The 20,383-nt window shown below is 34.5% G+C and overlaps 1 long non-coding RNA gene across 9 annotated transcripts in view; it reads right to left on the reverse strand.

Moving 5' to 3' along the window:
* The window catches only part of LOC149557895 (uncharacterized), an 88,535-nt gene extending 70,232 nt beyond the window's left edge, over nt 1-18,303 (reverse strand). For 5 of the 9 annotated variants that reach the window (XR_016364935.1, XR_016364934.1, XR_016364933.1 and 2 more), the window contains exons 1-3: nt 17,245-18,303; nt 16,943-17,027; nt 16,316-16,361 (exon numbers count right to left, since the gene is read on the reverse strand). This is a non-coding gene — a long non-coding RNA (uncharacterized LOC149557895). The other 4 variants (XR_016364931.1, XR_016364937.1, XR_016364939.1 and 1 more) reach the window with 4 other exon arrangements.
* Nucleotides 18,304-20,383: the final 2,080 nt, after the last annotated feature.

Raw genomic sequence — 20,383 nt, forward strand, 5'->3', positions numbered from 1 at the left:
CATCAGTAGACTGTAACATAAAATCATGAAAGGGTGGAACTTTTGGCTCAACTAAAAGATGTATTTTGGCCAGAAAGTATCAAGTGGCAATGAAAGACTGGCTGAACATAAGATTTGTTGATGTTGACAAGTAGGGATTTGTTGAGCCAACGAATTGGAGATCTGGGGTAATTTTTTTTCATCAAAAGATTGTTGACAAACTGTGCAAAACAGAGAACTAGTTGGATTTGGAACAGCATCATCATGAACACAAACTGGTAAACACTTTTGACTCAAGGTTGAACTTGATTTTTGTAACATGCGGTTATTGAAAGATGAATTTGCACTTGAAAGAACACTAGAACCAGTAGAAGGTCAAGTATCATCAAAAGAGATCCTAGCTTCACTGGTAGTTTCATGGATACTAGCAATGGTAGTTAAATTTCTGAGAACATCCATTTGTTTTAAAGCTCGGACATCAATAATCCACTCTTTGGATACTTTGATGTCGGTTAGATTTATCATTTTAGGCACAATAAGCTGAGCACCTTTCTTATCTGTTTGCTAGAGTAATGAATAACGAGCTTTGGTTTTGTCTGATCTGGGATCTTTCACTATTGGCACAGTGGTATTGAATAAACGACCATACAAAGCAAAAAACAAAGCACGCATTCTTGAACCGAGCTTCATATCAAGGTATTGAGTACCAAATTGAAACATCAAAACTTTATCCAAATGATCGTCCAAGAGACTAACTGCAAAGTTTAGTACTACATCAAAAGCAATGGCTCCAGCAGCCATAGGAGCAAAAATGCCTCCTATAAGCATGTTTGTATATCTATTATAACGAACATCTAAAAGAGTCATAAACATAGTGGCAAGTATGCCTTTGCGATATAGAAGTTTGCAACCAGCAACAATACTTCCTATATGAAGTATACCTAAAACTTTGGATTTCTTTACTAGACAATAGATTGATGAAACTATGGGGCTGATCATTCTTTACAACTTGCATCTCTATTAGTTTACACACAAATTTAAATTTATAAGACAAGAAACCTAAATCTCCGTAGATCTCATTCCATTTCTTAGATGGGTTAGCTTTAGATTTAAAACGCGGGAAGGAAGATCTAGCTAGCTTTTATCATTCTGAAAAAATTCCTCATTTATATTCACATCATTGACAGTATATCAAAGACAGAGCTGAGACTTACAAGTTTATCTTTGTTAAGATTGCTTTCATTCGTAGTGCTCTGGAATTCTGACATCTTGTTTCATTCTACAAGTGGTTATAAGTGCGCTACTTTCCCTGCCTCAAAGCACCATTCCCACGGCTGAAAACACAAGGACTTACTTCATACATAAACAGAACTGAACAACGAAGAGATTGAATTGAAATCCAGATAAAGACACAACAGTAACAAAAAATTCCTTTCTTTATATTAAAACCTTGCTCTGATACCAAATTTTAAAAAAGTTGTAAGAATGATAATATGACAATTATCATTACTTAAATCACGCGCTTACACACACAAACTAACAAACTTGACTATGTCATATTGATCCTTACACACTAGACAGATTTCAAAGGAAAAGCTTAAGACTTAACTTACAGGACCTGTAAGTTAAGTTAAGCCTTAAGCGTTCCCTTTGAAATCCTATAAGTTAAGCCTTAAGCCTTCCCTTTGAAATCTGTCCAGTGTGTAAGGATCAATATGACATAGAGAGTATGCTCTCCTCAGATCTCTGAGGATCAGAAATCAGACTGTCGAAATTGATTATAGATAGTCAAGTCTATTAGTCTATGTGTGTAAGCGTCATATTATCATAATGATAAGTGTCATATTATCATTCTCACAGCTTTTGTAAAATTTGGTATCAAAGCGAGGTTTTAATACAAAGAAAGTAATATTTTGTTACTATTGTGTTCTTTATCTCAATTTCAATTCTATCTCTTCATTGTTCTGTTCGATTTCTACGTGAAGTAAGTCCTCGTATTTTCAGCTGTTGGAAAGGCACTTTGAGGCAGGGAAGGTAGCGCACTTATAACCACTTGTAGAACGAAACAAGATGTCAGAATTCCAAAGCACTACGAACCAAAGCAATCTTAACGAATATAAACTTGTAAGTCTCAACTCTATCTTTGATACTGTCAATGATGTGAATATAGATAAGAAATCTTTTCCGAATGATAAAAGCCAGTTAGATCTTCCTTCCCAACGTTTTAAATTACCATCCAAGAAATGGAATGAGATCTACGAAAATTTAAGTTTCTTGTCTTATAAATCTAAATCTGTGTGTAAACTAATTGAGATGCAAGTTGTTGTAAGGAATGATCAGTCTCATAGTTTCATCAATCTATTGTCTAGTAAAGAAATCCAAAGTCTTGTCAAACAAGAAAAACAAAAAAATGGTTTTAAGTATCTTCATATAGGAAGTATTGTTGCTGGATGTGAACCTCAGTATTGCAAAGGCATACCTATCACTGTGTTTATGACTCTTTTAGATGTTCATTATAATAGATATACAAACATGCTTATGAGAGGCATTTTTGCTCCTATGGCTGCTAGAGTCACTGCTTGTCATGTAGTACCAAACTTTGTAGTTAGTCTCTTGGACGATCATTTGGATAAAGTTTTAATGTTTCAATTTGGTACCCAATACCTTGATATGAAGCCCGGTTCAAAAACGCGTGCTTTGTTCTTTGCTTTGTATGGTTGTTTATTCAATATCATTGTGCCAATAGCGAAAGATCCTAAATCAGACAAAACCAAAGCCTGTTATTCATTACTTTGACAAACAAATAAGAAAGGGGCTCAGCTTACTGTGCCTAAAATGATAAATCTAACAGAAGTCAAAGTACCCAAAAAGTGGATTATTCATGTCCGAACTTTAAAACAAATGGATGTTCCCAAAAATTTAACTACCATTGCTAATATCCATAGAACTGCCAATGAAGCTAGGATCCCTTTTGATGATACTTGACCTTCTACTAGTTCTAGTGTTCTTTCAAGTGCAAATTCATCTTTCAATAACCGCATGTTACAAAGATCAGGTTCAACCCTGACTCAAAACTCTTTACCAGTTTGTGTCCATGATGATGCTATTCCAAATCCAACTGGTTCTCTATTTTGCACAGTTCATCGACAATCTTTTGATGAAAAGAAATTGCCCCAGATCTCCAATCCGTTGACTTAGCAAATCCCTACTTGTCAACATCATCAATTTACAAAACTTGATGATGGAAGTTTGCAGTGTAACCATTGCTCTTATGTTCAGCCAGTCTTTCACTCCCGCATGATAATATCTAGCCAAAATACATCTTTTACTGAGGAACATTTTGTTGAGCCAAAAGTTCGACCCTTTCATGATTTTATGTTACAGTCTACCGATGATAAGTTTAGTATTCCATTTTGGCCCCAACATGTGATCGCCTCTGGTCAAGTAGATGCCACAACACAAACAAAAATGCTAAACTATGCCAATCTTTGTATTCGTAAGGCCCTTTTATTTCAGCAGGATATGCATCAAAAGTTCTTGCAAGCTGAACTTGCCCAACAAAAGGCTGAAGCCAGCATGCACTCCAATTTTCATACCATCTTTGCTACTTTGCAGTCTCTTGACTCTCACCTTACTGCCCATATGAACTCCACCATTTCTGCAGATATTGTTGCTCTCCACCAAACTTATGCTGCTTTCTACACCTCTGCCGAAGCGTGGTGGACCGATCATACGTGCCAAATGCAACAATTACAAACCGTTGCCAAAACTGCTACTCATATTGATCAAACAACCACTCAAATCCGCTCACAGCAACTTGCTAATAGCAAGTATTTATCCCAAACCATGACTACAATCACTACTACTGTGCAACACGCCATTGCTTCTCAAAATTTTGAGCTTGAAAATAAACTGCAGCTGCAACAAGCCCTTAAGTGTGCATTTCTTGATTCCTCTTAGGATCTTGCTCGGTTACAAAAGCCAGCTGAAGGGTAAAGCCTTGACACTTGATATACCCAAACCCAAACTCCAAGAATTTGATAGCAAAACTGATAAATGGCGAAATGTCAATATAGCCAAACAAGAATTTGGAGGACCATATGATCAACTTCACAACTTTTCTGAGAATGTACCCCCTTGGTAAACTTTGATGAGTATAATCCTACTAAAAATAAAGCCACAATTGATGCTCTTAGAACATAGATAAACAATGCAGTGTATACAGCAAATATATCTCAAGAACAAGCTATTTGAAAAGCCTTGAATGCTCTAACTGGTATTGCTCGCTCTGCCTGGGATTCTCTTACCATTGATTACAAAGAAGATTTAATTATTAGTGGTGTCAATGTTGTCTGTGAAGCATTATATTGCATGTTTGTAGGACAGCATGATAATGAGCAAAGGTTTGCTTACAAAAGATTCAAAGACAATCACATCTGTGATATGCAACACTTTGATGCTTTCTGTAGTGAACAATACACTAACTTTTATCAGTTAGGACAAACAAATAACTTCTCTAGATGTACAACACATTCCTAGAAGGATTTTTAATACAACTCCAATCTTCAACAATATTTTGAATACTCTTGACATGACAATAAATGATGTCCGTTTTCCTCAGTGCAGTTCATCAAAGAAATTAATAGTGATTTGTGTAGTAAAAAGAAGAATCGTAAAAAGAAAAAAGAAGTTCTTCCTTATTTAAAATCAAGCATTTGTCATTGTACCCAGAAAAGTTATGGGTGTTTTCAAAAGAAAAGAAAAGGAAAATCAATGAGAAGGCATACAAGCTATTCTAATCATAAGCCATTTTCCTCCTCTAAGCCTTTTAGAAAATTAAAACATAAAAAAATATTTCTGAGAAAACAAAACAAAGTACGAAAAAGGACTTCACTCCAACTTGCTACATATGCAAAGGAGGTCATTATGCCAACAAATGTCCCAATAAAGAGAAACGGAACTCTAAAAGAATTCGTACCTTATGGGAAGCCAAGCTAGATTCTTTACCTCTATAAGTTGTGGAGTATACTTGCAAGCCAATTGCCCAACCTAGATTGGAATCCAACTCTCTTTGTGCATTATTTCCAACAATGCCACATTTCCACCCATCCGCAACTTGGCCTTTGAACATACAATGATAGCAATTTGAAGTTTTGATTGAAGTACTAAGGTTAAAGGGGGCAATTTCAATGGTTTGTTGACTTCAAATTTTTTGATTTTGGCTGAGAATACCCAACTTGGGTCGAAATCCGACCCTCTATGGGCATTTTTGCCCAAACTTTCATTTTTGCTCACAACTTGGCCTTTGAACATACCATGATAGCAATTTGAAGTTTCGATTGAAGTACTAAAGTTAAAGGGGGCAATTTCAATGGTTTGCTGACTTCAATGTTTTTTATTTTGGCTGAGAATACCCAACTTGGGTCAGAATCCGACCCTCTTTCAGCATTTTAGCCCAAACTTTCATGTTTTCCATACTAAAATTTTAGCTCAAAATTTGGTGAATTTGAAATTTGTTTGGAACTCAGCAAATTTGGTGGGAAAGTGAACTTGAAAGCATGAATTTTGGTGGGTTTTGGGACATGAAATATTTTGTTGCTTGCTGAGGTTGCCCAAAACAGGTTGGAATCCAACCCTTTTTGGGCATTAATGCCCAAATCCATGAAAATTCCAACCCTCTATTTTACCTCCAAACCTTTGATATCATGCTTCAAATTGAGAAAACTTAACAAATTTGGTGAGATGACTTGAGCAAATGCAAGTTTATGGGTTTTTGGACTTAATTTTTTTTCTGATTGACTGAGAATGCCCAAAACAGGTTGGAATCTGGACATTTCTTGGGCATTAATGACCAAAAACACACAATTTCCGACTCCATTTTAACCCAAAACGTTGGTGTCTTGGAAATCTGCCTTAGTCTTATTGAGTTTGGTGCAAAAGAGCTTAGGAAGTGAGGATTATGATGGGTTGATGGTACTTCAAAAATTGAGACAGATAGAATTGCTCAGAATAGGTCAAAATCGAACCATTTTTGCCCAAAAGTCTAACATTTTCCCCCCTTTAATCCTTTTGATGCCAAAACAATTCAGGGCAGGTTATAGTTGTTTTGAACAAAAAGAAGGGGATTGGAGAGCATTGCCCAAGTAAAGTTGGGATCCAACCGTCCTTGGGCATTTTTACCCAAAAACTTGTAAATTCCGGCCCTAAAGAGTCGGGCTTAATTCCATTTTCAGCCCAAGGTTATAGGGGGCAATCATCTTTGGGCATTTTTACCCAAAAACTTGTGAACTCCGGCCGTCAAGAGTCAGGGGCTTCATTCCATTTTCAGCCCAAGGTAAGGGGACAAGTTAATTTTATTGTGCAGATCAGATCATATGGAGGCACCTCTAAGTTGGGTTTTTAAGTCAGGGGCTTAATTCCATTTTCAGCCCAAGGTTAAAGGGGGTGAGTTAAATTTATTGTGCAGATCAGAATATATGGAGGCACCTGTAAGCTGGGTTTTTAAGGGTGGAATCTGCCATCTCCTAGACATTGTTTTGCCTAAACTTCATCCATTTCCACCCAGCCTTTAGGCATGGACCAGCCAGCTTTGATGGAAGAAATTCAAAATTTAAACAAGTTAAAACAAACCCCCATTGACAGGTCGCCCTTGTAAGACTGGAATTAATCAAATTTAATGAAATTTGATTGGTCTCTTCACACCCATCACCTATAAATGAGAGTTTAGATCATTTCATATCACACCAAAATGAAAGCAAATTAAGCTCTGCTAACTCCAACTGATACCACCTCTGCTATCCCTTTCCTAGACTTTTTTTGTATGAAACTACAACTGCTGGTACACATTAAACAAACTCAATATAACTCTAACATGTCATTTGACTTTTTAAAACAATTTGTAACATCATGATGCACAACAATGAATATCATTAACCATAATTAATGAATAATCACTTTAATGACACCATGAGATCCTGATGACACTTTCACATAAAAGAAATAACACCAGTAGGATATATCATTCAACCTTGACCCACACCAAGCATGTGTTATATAAGTTCAAAAACCTATGCAACTCAAAGAATATGTGTTATTAGTACCTTCAAACCAAGCCCACCATACAACTTAACATATATTTGTAGATACTGCCTGCAAAATCATACAGTCATGATGCATCAATGCCACTCAACCGTGATGCGTGTACAAGGAACTTTCAAACAAAATTCATGTTTGTCATAAGAACCTTCACACTAAGCACACAATAGGAGTTTTATAATTGCCATTCATGCTGTAAGTCTAACAAAAAATCTAGAACAATTATAGTATGCTATCATGTATATCATTCAACCTAATGCACCCTATATATGTCATATCCCAGCAGATCCATCAAACATAAGACTCAGTGTCACTCAACCACAATGCATATATGCCATTAGAACCTTCGCTCAAAAAGTCGCATCATTATCATCCATAAATAAGCACACACTGCTAACTCCAACTGATACCACCTCCGCTATCCCTTTCCTATTCTTTTTTTGTATGAAACTAAAACTGCTGGTACACATTAAACAAACTCTCTAACATGTCATTTGACTCTTTTAACAATTTGTATCATCGTGATACACAACAATGAATATCATTAACCATAATTAATGAATAATCACTTTAATGACACCATGAGATCCTGATGACACTTTCACATAAAAGAAATAACACCAGTACGATATATCATTGAACCTTGACCCACACCATGCATGTGTTATATAAGTTCAAAAACCTATGCAACTCAAAGAATATGTGTTATTAGTACCTTCAAACCAAGCCCATCATACAACTCAACATATATTTGTAGATACTGCCTGCAAAAACATAGAGTCATGATGCATCAATGTCACTCAACCATGATGCATGTACAAGGAACTTTCAAACAAAATTCATGTATGTCATAAGAACCTTCACACTAAGCACACAATAGGAGTTATATAATCGCCATTCATGCTCTAAGTCTAACAAAAAATCTAGAACAATTATAGTATGCTATTGTGTATACTATTCAACCTAATGCACCCTATATATGTCATATCCCACTAGATCAGTAAAACATAAGACTCAGTGCCACTCAACCACAATGCATATATGCCATTAAAACATTCGCTCAAAAAGTCGTATCATTATCATCCATAAATAAGCACACACTGCTAACTCCAACTAGTACCACCTCCACTATCCCTTTCCTATGCTTTTTTTGTATGAAACTACAACAGCTGGTACACATTAAACAAACTCAATATAACTCTAACATGTCATTTGACTCTTTAAACAATTTGTATCATCATGATACACAACAATGAATATAATTAACTATTAACGAATAATCACTTTAGTGACACCATGAGATCCTGATGACACTTTCACATAAAAGAAATAACACCAGTAGGATATATCATTCAACCTTAACCCACACCAAGCATGTGTTATATAAGTTCAAAAACCTATGCAACTCAAAGAATATGTGTTATTAGTACCTTCAAACCAAGCCCATCATACATCTCAACATATATTTGTAGATACTGCCTGCAAAACCATACAGTCATGATGCATCAATGTCACTCAACCATGATGCATGTACAAGGAACTTCCAAACAAAATTCATGTATGTCATAAGAGCCTTCACACTAAGCACACAATAGGAGTTTTATAATCGCCATTCATGCTCTAAGTCTAACAAAAAATCTAGAACAATTATAGTATGCCATCATGTATGCCATTCAACCTAAAGCACCCTAAGGCCTATATATGTCATTTCCCACTAGATCCATCAAACATAAGACTCAGTGTCACTCAACCACAATGCATATATGGCATTAGAACCTTTGCTCAAAAATCGTATCATCATCATCATCCACCACACACCATAGGAGTTTTATGATCACTTGCCAGGTGCAGACTTGACATTGAAACCTAAGACTATTACAGGATGCTATGTCACACATGTTATTCAACCTAATACACAAGAACATTTGAGGCTCTCTAAAGGTTAGATGTAGATTAGTTATGCAACTTTCATACAAATCTAGTAAGACTCGATTAAGCATCAAACCTTTCACATGCAATCACCATGCAAAAGATTCCATGTAACCCAACCATTATCAATAAAAAAACACCACTAAGCACATCATAGCAGTTTTCTACAACCTTCAAGCACGAACCCAAACAAGTCAATCACATATACAACATTAAAAAAAAATTAAACAAGATAAGAGTTTTGGACAACTTAATTATATGTTGCCTAATCCTAAATACAAAGGCCATGCAATAAATTGCACAATAGTGAATGAGTAAACACATGATACATGGATAAATATACAAAATCAGTGGTCCATATCTAATATTTATCCAACACTATGGAGTGCTTAAGGCTCTTGCGCAATTATTTTGACAGTAAAAACACCTACAACTATGGAGTGCTTAATGATCTTGAGCAATAAATTTTTACAATAAAAATACCTATATACTGCATGAACAAGCACTGCAGGCGCACAACCATAGAATTCAATCGCATGTACACAACCATAGAGCTCAATGGCATGTATAACATTAGAACCTTCGGGGATCACCCATCTAGTTAACTCAACCATGAAGACAAATGGAATATAAACTATTAGAACCTTCAAGTCTGACCCAGCTAGTCAACTCAACCATGATGCATCGGCAATCATAATACACAAACCCTAGGAGTTTGATGCAACATTCAAATAAAACTCCTCAGATCAACCCCAACAATATATTTTTTGTTAAACCCTTTCTATACAATCCACTCAAACATCACACAAAAACATATATTATACAACTACGATTAATAAAAAAAATGCACTCATAACACCACAGGCATTTGACACAACATTCAAACCAAGCATAAAAGTTGTCACTAGCTAACTCCTTTGATATCTAGAATGTCCAGTTCACCTATATCGGTTGCTGGACCAGGCAAAATTTGGCTTAACACCTGGTCCTAGTACGGTTCAACTGCTGATCTGGACAGGGTTCAATTTTCAGCCACCCAGTTCAAACAACCCATTTGCCATTTGCAACAGGGTGGAAGAGTCACTAACCAGTCAAAGTGATGTCAAACTTTCATTTTTTCAGCTCAGGGGCAGGAGGAATTTGTTATATTTTTATAAATACTATCAGGATGTTTGTGATAGGTTTGAGGCTTCATCTTCATAGAAGTTAAAATACAGATTATAGATTTTAGAAGTTTTCAAAAGAATTCCAAACTTAGCCAAATTTCAAGATTCAGCATGCCTTCGGCACTGTTCTCATTTCCTCACAAACCACTTGGTTTCAATTCTATATTCCTGACAGACTCAGTTCAACCACTTGTTCACACCCAAGACAGACATTTCTTTCCAGCAAGCCAAAATTGCTCAAACTCGCTTTCGGACTCAAAGACTAAACATCACAAAATAAAACATATAAATTCAACTACAATAAGTAAATAAGTGCACTCATAACACCATAAGCATTAGACACAACATTCAAACCAAGCATAGAAGTTGTCACTTGCTAACTCCTTTAGGGCCTGTTTGGTTGCTGGAATATGATTTGAGAATTGGCATTCAGAAACCTTGATTTGGGATTCTGGAACTTGAAATCTAGATTACTGTTTTGAAGATTTGATTTGGGACTGTTTGGTTCACCAAGAATTCAATATGAGAATACACATTTCCACTGTTTGGTTGCACATTTCTGAAATTGGAATACCAACTAAAATAAGCAATTTTTAGTGGTTGTGCTGGAAACAAATCATAAAAATTGAAGATAACATTTTTGGTCCTTCTCATCAAATTTTTGATAATTTATCTCAAGAATATGCATCACCTGCTGAAGAAGAATTGCATGGAAAATATCAGATACAAGAACATTATATCATAAACCAATATTTGGTATACTTTAAAAAAAATTGTTTTAGGAAAAGATAAAATCAATTTAACAATTTCAATAAGAAGAATCGAAAACTAATGGCCTCCCCCTCCATGAATATTCAATTTCATTGCAGCCTTCACCTCAAAATTTCAAAACAATTCTAGAACGCTTCTGTGATTGTGATTTTTCTGGAAGGGCCACAATTTTATCAAGATTATTGTCGAGCCTACTTAGTTTTTTGCTTGCAAAATGGAAACGCAGTTTCTTAAGGTGCTAGTTATCATTGTTAATAATGGAATGATGGTAACAACCCAGTACACAGATATACCCATCGACAGCAAAGTTGCTAATTAGCTTACATATATCTGGACAGGGAATAAATTTGCGTAGAGTCTTCATTAAAGCATTAGCACGCAACCTCGATAATATTTATAGTGACTGGGCGAATGGAACAGATTGCTGCTCAAATAAAATGGTGAGCAAAAGTGGCAACAGATATTAGCAGACCAAAATAGGTCTATGGCGGACATCAAATAAAAGTTTCTTTCATTAATTTAGAATGCTTGTTTTTGCAAAATTGGAATTAAAATAGGTATTTGTGCAATATCAACTATTTGGAAGGAAGACCAAATCCTTGAATTGGGGGATAAATGAGGATACGGGATTCTATTTTTCTCAAATTCTAATTCTCATTTTGTCGACCCAAACAGTGGATTACAACTTTTTTAGAATTGCGAATTCTAATTCCTGGTGATATCCACGATCCAAACGGGCCCTTAGTATCTAGGATGTCCAGTTTGCCTATATTGGTTGTCGGACCAGGCAAAATTCAAACTGCTCCTAATCCTAATACAGTTCAACTGCTGGTCCAGTCAGGGTTCGATTTTTAGCCACCCAGTTCAAACCAACATTGTCTATGCAGGGGCCAAAATGCACATTTATTAATTAAGTTAAAAATTACACATAACAGTTTCATGAATTTTAATTTATTAAAAAATACAAACAAATTGGTTATGAAGGTGCATTTTGGCCCCTCCATAGCCACAACCTCAATTTTCAGCCACCCTTGTCGAACCAACCCTAACACAGTTCAACTGCTGATCCAGTCAGGGTTCAGTTTTTAGCCACCCAGTTTGAACCAACAAATATCATTCAACTACAATAAATAAATAAGTGCACTCATAATAGCATAAGCATTAGACACAACTTTAAAAATCAAACAAAGCATAGAAGCTGTCACTTGCTAACTCCTTTAATATCTAGGATGTCCAGTTTGCCTATATTGGTTGCTGGACCGGGCAAAATTCGAACTAGAACCTAACCCCAGTACAGTTCAACTGCTGGTCCAGACAGGGTCCAATTTTCAGCCACCCGGGTTGAACCAACCCATTTGCCATTCCCACTCGGGTGGAGCAGTCACTAACGGGTCAAACTCTGGTGTCAAACTTCGTCATTTTTTCCAGCTAGGGGCAGTAGGATTTTCCAAATATAAAATTTGTTATATTTGAATAAATACAATCAAGATGCTTGCGATAGGTTTGAGGCTTCAACTTCATAGGAGTTAAAATGCAGATTCTAGATTTTGGAAGTTTTCAAAAAAACTCCAGACTTGACCAAATTTCAAGATTCAGCATGACTTCAACAGTGCTATCTCCCACAACCTGTCCTGGGTTTTTTAGGTCAAATTGAAGCTGGAACAAAAAAATTCTGATGATTCTAACTCATTTCCTCACAAATCACTTGGTTTCAATTCTATATTTCTGACAGACTTCGCTCAAGTATTCACACCCAAGACGGACATTACTTTCCAGTAAGACAAAATTACCCAAACTCTCGGACTCGAAGACTTGAAAATGGCTACCACCTAAGACCACCTAAGAGACTAAGAATACCTAAGACCACCTAAGACCTAAGTCACAAGGTTCGAGTTCAAGTTCGAGTTCGACAACTATGAAGTTCGGATGAAGTTCGACAAGTCAAAATAATCGAAAAAAATTCGACATTAAATTCGCCTTATGTAATTTTAAAAAAAATAGAAGTATATGTTATTTATTATTATATATTTATGAATTTCATGCAAAGAACTTTTCAATTCCTTAGTCACTTGCTGACAAGCTCTAAAACCTCCTCCTCAAGCCCCAATAATACCAAGTAAATGGTCTCTTTCCCTTGTTAAATTTCTCATAAATAAAATCTTTTATACATTTAGTACAATACAATTTAGCACCATTTTTTGTCACATACTTTGACTTGTGTGATAAAATAGAAATTACTATTTTTATTTTAAATCATTTAATATTTATTTTAAAAACATTAAAACTAAATATAGGAATAGTTATTTTAAATTCTATAATGCAAATAAATAAATAATAAATTCCACTTTCATGAACGACAAACTAAATAAATTTATTAAATTCATTTTTTTAAACATTATATTAATTTAAAAAATAAAAATAAAGCTACTAAGTATAATAGTTTAAAATCATAAAAAAATATAATAATAAACTCTATTATGAAAATTAAATAAATATTAAATTCTACTTTAAATAACTTCAATATATATAATTTTTACTTAAAAAGAAAGAAACAAATATTTATTTTAAATGCAAAATTATATATAGAAACAAAATAAAACTATCAAACTATAATATTTTTAAAAAAAATATAAAAGTATAATAATCACTTAATTTTTTTATATTGTAAACTAATTAAAAATAATAAAATTATTGTAATAAATAATAAAAAGTATAAGATGAAACCATACCAAATAATAAATATTTAATCTTTATGTATTATTAAATAAATGAGAACTAAATTTATAAAACTGAGTAACTTAATAATAATTAAAAACAAAATATAAGATTGATATGTTTTAATATTTGATAAATAATATAAAGTTAATAACACTAATAAAGTAATAATAATAATAATAATTCAAAACTATTATTAAACCTAAAACTAAATAATCTCAAACCTTGAAAGTATTACTAAATCTATAATTAAATAATCCTCCACAACTTGATTGAAACTTGATTGAGAAGTCACTCGCCAGAGATTTCATAGGTTATGCAAGAGACGCCAAAAGAAAAGGTTGCAGAAAAATTTAACGACAAGGACTCACAACGATTTGCAGGCAAGGTTGATAATTTCCGCCACAGTTTGCCCTAGTCGTGGAGTTAACAAAGGCATCTACTTATTAATCTTTTTATTGAAATTCTTAGAAAAGCGGTTGTTTACTGGTCGTACAAATTTATGACGATTTTGCACGAATTTTTCTATATTTTTTAAGGTTCGCCAAATTTCGAACCTAGAGCCGAAAATTCGGCGAACCTTGTGACTTAGCCTAAGACTACCTCAAACATGTTATCAAGAGAAAAATCTTTATAAGTGAAGTGAAGAAGATGAAGAAGAAGAAGAATATCAATAAAATTATAATTTATTTTCAAACAATGATACTTGAACTCGATGTTACGGCTTAATTATAATGGTTTGAATCTTTGATGTTGAACTTGAAGTATAAGATGCTATGATGGTATGATGGTATGATCATCATCCATGATGCTATGAATACAAGTTTACAGTGTTTTTGTTGTTCAATTGTTTTTAATATACTATGTGACATTCTAATAAGAATTCACGCTTCTAGGCTTCATAAAATATATATATATATATATATATATCAAACCAGTCCTTTGTACTAACGAAACCAAACCCCTTTACAAACAACCCAATAGAAGACAGAATTGAACTATGAACTTGCATAGAAAAGATAAACTATACTGAGAACCTAGTGCAAAATATATTTAGTTATTAAATGTTTTTGTACTAACGAACACAAACCCCCTTTCAAAATTTTGCCATACCAGCAAGTTGGTTCTTTGTACCCAAACTTGTAACCTAACTCAAACCGGTAACTTAGTTTAATTTCAGAAGACAGAGTTGAACCTCGTGCAAAATATATTTAGCTGAGGGTCAGGTCAACTAAGTACCAAAATAGAGAGACCAATATTCATTGCCATCCAACCACATTTAACATCAAATCTTAAGACTGAACTAATCATCAGTGCTATTAAATACACAAAAACTAAAATTGCTCGTTAAAAAAAACAATACAAGGCAATCAGTTTACAACAACACCAGATCAAACACAAGATTCTTTACGAGACTTCATAACAGTTCTTGCATGCTATGTGTGAAAACTACAAAGACATAAAACATTGTTAACAAAAATAAAGAGTGAAACATCTTCATGATACTAAAGATCACTTATGATTACAGAAATTCCAGTAAAAGTCGCTGTCTCTTCTCATCCTGTGTTGTTGCCTCCTTTTCTGCCTCTTTTTTCCACCACTACAAAAAGACAAACAACATACATGGGGAAAAAACTACGTAACACTACAGAAAACTTAAATGTACATAAACACAACACAAGGAGACACTACAGTGTGCACACTAAAACAACACTACAAGGAAAACAAAAACATAAGAAAAGTTACAGAGAAAAACACGACACTGAGAAAAAGAAGTCTAACGAATAAGAACAGAACATTCTCTACAAACAGAGAATGAGCAATAAAATTCACTGTTATTCTGAGTCTTGCCACATAACATGACACAACAAACTGTTAAGTCAGATTATATGACACATCAAACTGCAAGTGATTTTTGGATAAATGAAAATGTTAAAAGGCCAATATCATGGTTCTGATGCCAGAGTGGACGTTCTACAAGTGTCACTTGAGGCCCTGAACAGTGGTCTGGTAGTTCACGTGGAACTTGTTCAAGTGTTATGTGGGAACAATAAAACCCTGCATGTTAGTTCTATGGAGTATTAGATAACTTCAAATTGTTCAGGCAGATTTAACATAACCCTCAATACATACAATTGCAACAGAGCTGGTAACAATGAACAAATAAAAAAGAAAGCAAAGCTTAACTCGGGACAAGAGTATGCATGATGATTGCAGCAGGATTAGCAACAGTGGATAAATAAAAAAGTAAGGCAACATTCACTCGGGACAAGACATATGCTCAAGTCTGGGAAGGTTCTTATCGGTAATTTGTTGAAAAGAATTTGTTTATTACATTTTTAACATTTCTTGTGGTTCAGTGTAACTCAATAGTTTGCAACAACAAAAAAAGTAAACAAATATGTAATAAATACGTCTTGAATTACTGCACCATAAGACGCCTGCATCAAATGATTGTTTCATTTCAGGGAAATAGAGCTAATGGAAGAGCTTTGAAAAGTAAGATACATTTTGCTTTTCATGTAAAGAAAAAACATGGACCGATCATACATATGTTACATTTATCTCATTCAATCTTTGACCCAAACCAAGCATGCTATATAAGTTTGACGCAAACTACAAATAAAACATACACAACTTAACAGATTATGTGTCAATACCTTCAATATAAGCCCACCATACAACTCAATAATATATCAGGAGGTCCTGCATGCAAAAACCATACAATCATGTACAAGAAAGTATGCATTCAAAATTAATGTGTCATTAGAACCTTCACTCAAAAAGTCATATCATTATCATCCATGAATAATATTCATGTCATTATCGTCATCCATGAATAACAGTCATATCATTATCATCCATGAATAAGCACGCTAAACACACCATTAAGAGTTTTAAAATCGCTAGTCATGCTGCAAGCTAAACATCAAAGCTCGAATAATTATAAGATGCTATCTCATGCAGAAAACCTAGTGCAAAACATATTTAGACGTAATACTACAAATTGTTTTCCAGCCAAATTTAACATGAAATCCCGAGACTAAAACATAGATAAGCGCTAGTAAATACCCAAAAACTATCATTCCTTATAACAACCTGCGGTTGAAAGTATCCCAAACACGAGACAATCAGTTTACAACAATACCAGATCAAACAGAAGATCCTTCATAGACTTCATAATAGTTTTTGCGGGCTATGTATGAAACCACAAGTACAAAGACACAAAGCAATATGAACAAAATAAGGTTTAAAACATCGTCAAGTCATGATATTAAAAGACTTACATGTTTATAAGAACTGGACTAAGAGCTGCTCACACTCCTCGTCCTATCGCGTCGTCCCCTCTTCTCTGCCCCTTTTTTTCTACCCCTGTGAAAAAGACAAACAAAATACAAAGGAGGAAAAATTGCATAATATCAGAAAAAATCAAATTGCACAGAAATACGTCATCGGATAGACACAGTGTGCACACTGAAACAAAGCTACAAGGAAAACAAAACCCTAAGAAAAGTTTAAAAAAGCACAGCGTTGACAAAAAGAAGTCTAACGAACATTCATGAGAACAAGAAAAGGAAAGTGCATTTACAAAACGAGAAAAGGAAAGGGCATTCACAAAACGAGAAAAGGAAAGTTCTCGGTAAACAGAGACCGAGCAATACAACTCTCTTTACAGTTATTTATAACTCCTCTTTAAGTTTTGAGTTCCTTCCGCCTAGCGGCCCTAGCTTTTTTTTTCCCATACAATAGAGCTTTTTTCAAACGGTACTTTTTTAATTCGCACGTTAAAAAAAATCGTGCGTGTGCTAAGTAGGATTTTCACTCCAACGGTACAATTTCAACGGCAAATACCAAACATTCGGCTGGCATATCTACTCTTAACTTTGAGTTCCTTGCCCCTAACAACACTAGCTTTTGGCTTTTTTATTCGTACAATGCATCTTTTTTTCTAACGAAATTTTTTAAATACATCGTTACAATTTTATTTTAACAGGGTTTAAGGAAGACTTTTACTCCAGAGGTACAATTCCACTGTAAATTTGCTGAGGCGCTATATGAAACACTAGGCTGCGCTCTCCATTGTTCCACTGTTTGGGCGATCTGCCGAAGTTAAGAATTGCCTGACAGTTTGATCTGCTAAAATAGCTCTCCATTTTGCGGCTCAAGTAAAAGCCTGCTTTCGTTTGCTTCAACAATTTGAACGATCCACTTTTCCTCCACTTTTAACAATTTGTTGATCAGGAAGTGAAGCTGGAGGAAACATTACAGCCCGTTCAAACAGTTCTGAGAATATAAAAACAAGTTATTTCACACTTGTTCAGATGTTCACTTGAGCGGCAAAATACTTGAGCCGTAAAATGCAAGCCGTTTTGGCATCACAATGTCCACTTTCGAGAAGCTTTTCAAACACCTGATGTCTGCACCATATTCTCCTCTCCGCTGCGAAACTTTCATGCAATATAGCGAAGGTAGCAGGCTCCGCTTAGGGTTTCATCTGGGGAAATTTAAATGAAAATGTCCTCTTTCTTCATTCGTGTCAAATTAGCAATATTGCCTCTTAGAAGATGCCAAGTGATTAGGGTTTTGAATGCACGGGAAGTTGCCATTTGGAAGTTGATCTTGCCACCCATTGCCCTTTCGACGCAGCTATCCTCTTAACCAATTTTCAAAAGATCGTAGATTTTTTTGAAAATTTCAACATTTGGTCTTTATGATTTGCATAGTTTGTAGTCGAAAATAACTAAAAAAAAATTGGAAAAAAAAATCACTATGTTTTCGTGAATCTGAGAAAAAAAAATTGACTTTGTTTTGTCTTTAGTACTTTTTTTTGTAGGAGATTAGCCTTTACCTTACCCTTCTCCCCTATGGCAAAGGCCTCCCCGTTTTAATTACCTAGTTAGAAAGGATTTATGTGTCTACTTAGTTTTTACATTTCCATTAAATTGATAGCATTTCTTATTATATTTTTTATTATTTAGAAATTAGAGGCTTGAGCCATATATAGAAGGGAGCTTTTTACAAAATAGAGTAGAATTTTTTGTTATTTTATAAGATTGTTTTAAAGATGGTGATCTTATGAAATTTTTAGTCTAGTATAAAATTTTAAACAACGACATTTAATGAAGTTACTTGGTCTCGTGAACACAATATACTAGTATTTGCACCTATGAGTGCAATGATAATGTTGACAGGTAGATATGTTGGCTGGTATGTATCTTTTGACATTGTGAAGAAGTTTGAAGATTTGGAGTTGTTTTCTTTGTGTTTGATTAATTTGATTATCGTTGTTGCAAGAGTAAGTTCCAGAGCAAAATTGGATATGTATGTGTGTATCAGTTACATTTTACGTGGCAAAGTTATGTGGCATGTCTCCAAAAGCTTGTAACACAAGGCTAAAAATTTTGTAGTGACACATAAAACATATATGGAAATAGTTGCATATGTATTGGTCCAAGCTATAATTTACATTCATAAAGTTGTGTGTAATGTCATTTCAATACATATTTCTTTCTAAAAATTTACATTAGACTCATCGATTGCATTTGAATTTGTTGCACTATATTGTGTTCCTTTCTTCAAATATATGTAATACCTTGATTTGTTGAGAGAGAGAGAGAGAGAGTTGGTGCAATCGAGCCTCCTCTTTTTTCCATTTTATTGTGTATGGGTTGTTTTCCATTTTGGAATATCTCTTGAAGGAGAACATCAATTGAATACAAAGGTCGTGTAACAATCTAACTTTGGACATAGTTGTGAACATAAGGCCTTGCCTCTCTTTTTACCAATGTCTATTGTTGTTTGTTGTCATGTAAGTCCCTAAGATTTATGTATGGTTATGGCCCATCTCATTGTGAATGGCATTTGCCTTCTATTGCCTAGTGATACTGGAGGTATTAGGATTACCTTGGTGTATGTTTGGTTCTACGGTGGACCATTGTAATTCTCAAACCTCATTAGAGCACACATCGAAATGTTTGGGGGTATGAATCCAAGCCTATAAATTATGTATGTTACTTTATTAAGAGCTCCATTTACAAGGCATGGATGTGTTCGGGTGTTCATGGTCAATAGGATGTGCTACCCTTTGCAAAGTGATGTCTACCTTTCAAGCTACTCATTACGACTACAATGTATATTGTGTATTGTGCTTTTGTTGATGTACTTATTGCAATCAAACAATTTAAATTTTTTTACATTTTTCTATTATGCAGCTTGACTAAATCATTGTTAGCATATAGGTGTGTTGAGGTGTCAATTCTTCCATTTTTGTTGATGTAACATATTTGTTTTTACAAGTCATAAGGAACTTCCAATCTTCTTATTGAGGGTTTGCATTTCGTATATTTTTTAATACTTGTCAAAATTTTGCCTATGTTGTACTTTCACCTTGTTGTCTAAACATTGTTTCCAAGGTGATAATTATTGAAAATTGATCCCATATTATCCTCACACATTATTGAGATGTGTAAATAGGCATGTCCATCATAGGTGGTAACTATGCAAGGTCACCTACCAAGGTTAGGTAAATGACACTGAAGCTTAGGAGTTGACTATGTGAAAACGCTTGGGGTAACCTATTGTCTATTTTTTGTAACAATTTTGGTGCTATGAAACTCATTTCATCAATAAGAATGTATTTTTCCTTAATTTCCTCTTCAAATATTGTCAATGCATGTACTTATAGTGGTAACGTCTCTTTAAAAGGAATTCTAAGCTTTGACTCAATG

Source organism: Cupressus sempervirens, chromosome 5 (assembly GCF_028749045.1).
Source record: "Cupressus sempervirens isolate cs-2001-9-10 chromosome 5, ASM2874904v1, whole genome shotgun sequence".
Lineage (NCBI taxonomy): Eukaryota > Viridiplantae > Streptophyta > Pinopsida > Cupressales > Cupressaceae > Cupressus > Cupressus sempervirens.